Genomic DNA, 7,352 nt, shown 5'->3' with positions numbered 1-7,352 from the left:
CTTTATCTTTTGTAAAATGGCTTTCCCTACAAAATACCTTTTTAAAATAATATTGTCAATAGATTTTCATTTCTGTTGCTTCAGACACAAAGTTCAAAATCAGCAGTTTTCCATCTCTCCCTTCTTTTGAACTGCTCCAACTTTCTCCATGCTGCTTACATGGGAAACAAAAGACTGTTATAAAAAATGCTTCTTTACGTTTCAATTGGAATGTTAATTATGAAGATTAGCTGTTCAAAGCAGTACTGTTATTTTGTCTCCTTCTTTAATATCTTTCATCATTGACCCAAAGACCTAAGTCCATTAGTTGGTGCTTTTCTGCATCTGAGTGGCTGCAATACAGCTGAACAGCTTTTCCAGTGTAAGATTCTCTGCAAATTTATTTAGAAACTGTGTTATGTGAATAAAGTCTGTCTGAAGGAAAATGTCTTCATATTGCTGGAGGATTCTTATCCCACTTCTAAATAAAAAGTCCTCCCCATCTCTGCAAAATACATCCTGGACTGGACTGGCTAGATCAAGCAGAACAGTGATTTATGATACTGTGTGAAGATCTAATCTGTCAAGTATATATATGTCTAGAGTGAGACCATAAGACTACTTAATATGAAGAAAAAGAGTAAAGAGACTGCCCTCAAAGAATACTTCAAATGTTCCAAAATATTTCAACATCTGGCTACAATTCACACAGAAAAAGGCCAACTGGAATGCCTTACGCATGAGATTCCCAATGAAAGCATCTACTGCTTCCAAACTGAGCATGAACACTGCCACAACGAAGGACATCCCTTGGACATAACCAACATCAGGTCTGCAGCATGAGTATCCTCCTAAGATACTATATAAAACATCGTGATATGGACCATCCATCCGAAAGATGTAGAAAGATGAAAAGGCATACAATAATTGAGCTTAATTCCCAACCAGCATCTGGACCATCAACAGATACACATTCTATATCCTAGAAAAGTATATATTTAGAACTTGTTTCACTGAAGCTTTCACGCCACCTCTTTCCTCTGGGGAGGAATATTGCATAAATTGAGGAGTGATATTCAGTTCATTTAATACAAGGAGCCTCCAAGCTTTACCATGAACACTAGGGGGCAATCCCTGCACCTTAATTCTCCAAGCTTTCTCTTAACTGTGAATTACTTCCCAGCCTGGCAGTATTTCACTGGTCCAAATTACCGCTGCATTTGAAATACTTTTCCTTAATCTTTTTCTTTTTTTTAGCATGCTGCTTGACTTTCTCAATTTAAGGCTCAGCTCAGAGGTCCCGTGTTCTTTTCACTGAGGTTAAAGTTTCTTCCACAGATTTGGCAGGAAGATTTTCTTGGAGTAGCCAAAGATTTCAATGGGACACTAAAGCAATCATCAGTCATATGATGGCCCATACTCGAGAATCGGGATGGAGGTAGAAGGTGGCTTGAATTCAAGCTTCTCACGTCTTAAAAACTGAAGCAGTGAATTATAGGTCCCCCCTGTTCATTTGTGCTTTGTTCCTGATGAATGGTTCTTAGATTTTCTGAAGATTCTCTCTGGAAGGGATTTTATCGAATAATTTCCAGCCAGGAGCACCATGGACAGCTGATCTAAGCAAGCGCCTGTTAATCCTATTTGGAAAAGGTTTCAGAGAACCAGGGGCAGATAGAGGGACTGTTTGGAAGAAGAGTGAGAAAATCACACCTTCTAACACCCAGCTGCGTCAAGTCCATGGTTTTTGGTGTCTGCAGCCACCAGGCAGCTCCTTTGCAGAAGACTGGCTGCTCATACTAGCAGTGACCTTGTCACCAGGCCCCTCCAAGTGGGCACGACCCCAGGGACAAAGGAAGAAGATCTCAGGGAACTAAGGTTGACTTTATGGGTGACTTCATTGCTGACAATGCTCTCCTGGTACCTCGCTTACAGGGTCCAGCTGGTAAGGAAGGTCACTTCCATGCCAGGAGCCTAGAGATGTTTTGAAGACTTTGAGAGGACAAGTAACCACAATGTATCATAAGTCCTGCAGATGAAACCTGATGGATACTTTCTTGGGCATGGCTTCCTAGCCTCAGGACAGCAAGTAATAGAGGCTTTTAGAATTCCAACCTGAGATTCCTTATGGAAACCTCCAGCAGAGTAAACTTAAAAGAGGGCCTTTGTGGTAACATTCTTACTGTACCTATGTAAATAATCAGGCCATATCTAGTGAGGCCACATTCATTTTGTGATTAGGCTTTGAGATTCTTTTTGATCAAAAGTGGGGAGCCTGTATGGAAAAAATGTGCATAAATGTGAAAACAAGTGTATATTCTAAGGGGTTGTCTGATTCTGATTCTGTAAACTGTAGATAACTGATAGCAATGCCAGATAATTCTTGTCTATTGACATGCAAACAAATTCTGTCTAGAGATAAACAGTCAAAAAATCAGTTTTGGCTCTATTTGTACATTTCCATATTCCTGACTTTTAACTGTCTGTTCTTGGTAATCTCCTTTGACCTGGTTGTATCACTTTTGTTTTCTATGAATGAGTTAAATAAAATCTTCAACTCATTTTTATTCCTATATCTGTATGAGAGCCATGATTTTACCTGCACTTAAAAATGATCTTTTAATGCCTACTTGGAATTAAACCACCCTTTTAGTGGCTGATCATGTGTGCCCTGAGCTTTTGCTTCAGCCCCAGAGGGCCTTAGCAACTTTCCTTAATTTCCATTTTTGTGTATGTGTTTCATGTGTTAGTAGTGCATGCATGCTCAGTCATTTCAGACATGTCCAGCTTTTTGTGATCCCATGGACTGTAGCCCACCAGCCTCCTCTGTCCATGGAATTCTTCAGGCAAGAATACTGGAGTGGGTTGTCATGCCCCTCCTCCAGGGGATCTTCCCAACTCAGGGATCAAGTCCACATCTCTTACATCTCCTACACTGGCAGGCGGGTTCTTTACCACTATCACCACCTGGGAAGTACATGCATATAATTTGCAAATATATGCTGAGATTGCATGTCCAACTTTTTCCTCCCAGGATGTGCAGTCAAGATTAGAAAATAGTAGGATACGTCATGAAAACATCTTCCTACATCGTGTCCTCACCAATCTGGTTTTGGGAAGGTTTGACCATTGTGTTCATTTATCCCACAGTTCATCCAGAAGAAGCATGCCAACTTTGCTGATTATATTCCTGAGAATTTGTCCTCTGAAATTAAGGCCTTTATTTTGCTCAATTCTTTATTTCTGATACCTAGAAATGTGCTTGGAACATAGTAAACACTAAATATTTAATGAATTTTACAGTGGTTTAACTTAATATTCTATGTTTAACAGTCATTCCTCCTCTGTATTGGCCTTTCTGGCTTAGATATTAGAAACCTTGTAACACCGATGTAGATGAACATATTCACTTAGGAGTTATATGGAACTTTCCTTAAAACACGGGACCTCATAAATCTCATTAGTCCCATACCCTTTGATCAGAACCATATTCCGTTCTCCTTAGGGTGACCAGCTGTCCCACCTTACCTGAAACTGAAAGGTTTCCTGAGATGGGAGACTTTAGGTATTAAAACAGAGACAGTCCTGAGCAGATCAGAATGGGTTGGTCACCCCAGTTCCAGTGGGTACCTGCTAAAGACTGTTCCTTTGTCTCTACAATAAGCTATAAGTGAGCAGTAGCACATGAACATCAGCTTTCTATGGATTTAGAAAATAGATTTGTTGATCAATTTTCAGTACCCTACACAGTAGTGCTTGGTCTTGCTCACAAGAGGATGTGAAGTGAAAGTTGCTCACTTGAAAAAGTTGTGTCTGACTCTTTGCGACCCCATGGACTATACAGTCCATGGAATTCTCCAGGCCAGAATACTGGAAATGGGTAGGGTAGCCTTTCCCTTCTCAAGGGGATCTTCCCAATCCAGGGATCAAACCCAGGTCTCCAGCATTGCAGATGGATTCTTTACCAGCTCAGTCACAGGGGAAGCCCTCACAAGAGGATACAAACTTGTGAAAACATGATGGTAGCATACCTTCTCCCCAGACTGTGAAATTATGTGTAGGTTAGCTGCATATTTATAACCACCCTCCAACACAATAGCAAACCAAGCCTCCAGAGGCAGTGGATAAATGATGTACCCAAAAAACTACCCAAAGCAGGATATATTCCTTCTTGGCAATTTTTGTTCTTCTTTTTCGTAACTGGGCCACCCAAATGAGCCACATACAGGAAATCCGAGACTGTCCACATGGTGAGATCTGACCAAAGCGCCACTGTGATGTTGCCCAAGGGTGATGCTTCACAGGGTTGTGGCCTCCTACAGTCATAGCAGGGTGGGAGAGAACAACCACTGAACTCAAAGACCACGCTAGTGTTTTTGATCATGGCAAAACCATCCAGGAAGTGCCTGGTAAGACCCTTGCCCTCCGGGCAGGCATGGTTTGTTAGATAACCCCTCAATTGTGAACTAAATAGCACAATCTTTGTATAAAGAGCAGCAGCAATGAAGGGGGTGATAGAAGCACCTCTTTTTCTGGTGAGAAGTAAAGCTGATACAGAGCCATAAGGATGGACAGCAGAAAAACCACTGAAAGGAGTATCTTATTTTATTCTCATCTGCTCAGGTCTGTCTTGTTGAGAGCTGACCAAGGACCCACATATACTGACTCAGAGCCACATTAAAAAATATGAGCAGTATCCCATTATTCACCAGAAAGGCATTGGCTTCTGGCAGCTTCTAAGAAGGTTAAAGAATCCAGAAAGTGACTGATTAAGGTTTTGCCCTATATGCTTGACAGCTTTCCACCCTGGGTCACATGTTAGCCATCCCCCAACCCCTACCCTGGACAACTGAAGTCCACAGGATATGTTTGGGTTCGTTACCTGACCAGAAAAACATTTTATTTATCCTCCATTCACCACCGTTCTTTCCAACAGTCCTTAAAATGTTGACAACACATCTGCAACAAGCTTTGAATGACTTTCATGTTTTGATGTGCTGGGTGAGTTCAGCTGCCGTCTCCCCACCATGAGAACAATTATTTGTTTGACCCCTCTCCAACCCACCAGAGCCGAATGTAATATTCAGGATACTTTTACTTTAAGTTTTATTTTAGAGTCTCTGGGTACCCTCCTGGTCATTTTGGGGAATCTTAAAATCAAAATTCAAGGAAATATTCAGTAGCCCCAATATGATCCATAAGATTTTTCCAGCACATATTGCTTTCCAGAAATTGATCTACCTCCAGACAACCTTCGTTGGGGTCCCAGATACATTTCCCTATTTTCCTTTCTCAGAAGCTCTCTATGTTCCCTCCACTGGGTCCTGACTGAGCTGGACAATCCAGCACAATGGACAGTGACTTGGCTGCCTTGACAGGCTGTGCAGGTAGCCTTGACACAGTGACTGTTTGTGGGAAGCATACCTCTCAAGTGGGAATGAGGCTCTGTCTTAAAATTCTGCTTGTTATTTTCAGGCAAACTGCTGACAAGCCTGGTCAGCATCCATTGACCTGAATACCCTTTTCTACATCATTAAGTCCTGTTTTAGCTTCCTGCTGTGATGATGACACGTAGCTTCACTAGATTCACAGTTTCTCTTTCCATTTTCTGTATCAACACATCTAAAGCACAATCAGAAAATAATATCTAAAAACAGTTGTTAAATGCCTAAGAAAAAAAAATGCCTAAGAAAATTGCTCATAGATAAACATACTCTTCTCCTTTTCTTTCTTGAACTAAATATCACATCTGATAAATGATCTTAAATAGTTTTGCTCACTTTTATTTCACTCTGCTGGTGGCTCTGATATTGTTTGATCTCGTTGCCTTTATGTCAACACATCCAAGAACACTGTCACATTATAACAAAGGCACAAATAGATGTCCTAATAATGGGTGCTAGTATTTCTGTAAAAGAACAAAAGTTCCCCCAAGTCCCTATGCAAATGCTTCCACACACACCTGTGTTGTTCCTTTGGGTATTTTTTATTTTAATGTAATGTCTTTGGTAGGGCAAAGGGGTTACCCTAAATTCACTTTGCAACTTTTTCCATCATGCACCGTAGGCACAGACATATAGGTTATAGAGTCTTCACAGCTGCCAGAGCTGGCTCTGTATTACTGAATGTCAGGTTGAGTAAGAGGTTCATTTTGACTTGACAGTAAAAACCGTTCAATTAATGCTTCAACACAGTCTCATATTGAGTGCTATGGAGAAAGAGCCATAAGGCAAGTTAGTTACTAGCTAAGGAAAAAAAGTCTTCCTCTACCAAACAATTTATCTGAATTAAAATTTATCTCATTATAGTGTTTTTATGAATTCTAGGCAATGTCTTCTCTCTGAGTCAGTAACAAACTTAAAGCTCCACCACTGCACACTTCATCATGTACCAAGAGAATATTTTTCATCCACTTTTTCATTGTAGCTAACTGAGTAAAGAACAGCCTACGTAAGGTTAACACTAAGGATCAATCAACTGTGAGGTTTAGCAACCTCAGCACTATTGTCATTTTGAACAAGTTATTAATTCTTTGGTTGGGGAAGCTGTCCTGTACTTCGTTAGATGTTTGGCAGCATCACTGAGCTCTGTGTACTAGATGCCAGTCATGATACTTAAAGATATCTCCAGCCATTGCCAAATGTCCCCTGGGGGCAAAATCACCTCCAGTTGAGAACCACTGGTCTAGAGAAAAGACTGTGATTTACCTAGTTTGGATGGAATGCTTTGGCCTGAGACCAGGGGCCATGGATCAGGAATTTAGCCCATAACTAGCTGGATCTCTATGGCTGCTCCTTTAAGGGGTGCTGGGAAATCCATCCACTAAGCATCCAACACATTGCAGAGATTCCATCTAGAGTTTGGCTTCTGTGGCTTTGTTTTTTGTTGACAAAGTTAAACTTTTTTTTTTTTACTTTTGTCTGTTGGTCTTGAGATTTCTTGTCTTGTTTTGGAAGCATTTCTTCTGTTTTCCGGTGTTTCTGCTAGCCTTGCAGTTTTAGTATTCTGCCATCTTCCAATAAGCCTTGTTGATTTTTGTTTAATCTAAATCAGTTCAGTTCAATTCAGTTGCTCAGTCATGTCCGACTCTTTGCTGCCCCATGGACGCCAGGCCTCCCTGTCCATCACCACTCCTGGAGTTTACTCAAACTCATGTCCATTGGGTCAGTGATGCCATCCAACCATGTCATTCTCTGTCATCCCCTTCTCCTCCCGCCTTCAATCTTTCCCAGCATCAGGGTCTTTGCAAATGAGTCAGCTCTTCACATCAGGTGGCTGAAGTATTGGAGTTTCAGTTTCAGCATCAGTCCTTCCAATGAATATTCAGGACTGATTTCCTTTAGGATGGACTGGTTAGATCCCCTTGCAGTCCAAGG

The 7,352-nt window shown here is 41.1% G+C and overlaps 1 pseudogene; it reads right to left on the bottom strand.

Moving 5' to 3' along the window:
- Positions 1-234: 234 nt before the first annotated feature.
- On the bottom strand, positions 235-3,106 carry LOC122449252 (annotated as a pseudogene).
- Between the last annotated feature and the right edge of the window lie 4,246 nt (positions 3,107-7,352).

The sequence above is a fragment of the Cervus canadensis genome, chromosome 11 (genome assembly GCF_019320065.1).
Source record: "Cervus canadensis isolate Bull #8, Minnesota chromosome 11, ASM1932006v1, whole genome shotgun sequence".
In the NCBI taxonomy this organism is placed as follows: domain Eukaryota; kingdom Metazoa; phylum Chordata; class Mammalia; order Artiodactyla; family Cervidae; genus Cervus; species Cervus canadensis.
The sequence above is the reverse complement of the archived record's forward strand: the minus strand, read 5'-3'. Positions and strand labels throughout refer to the sequence as shown.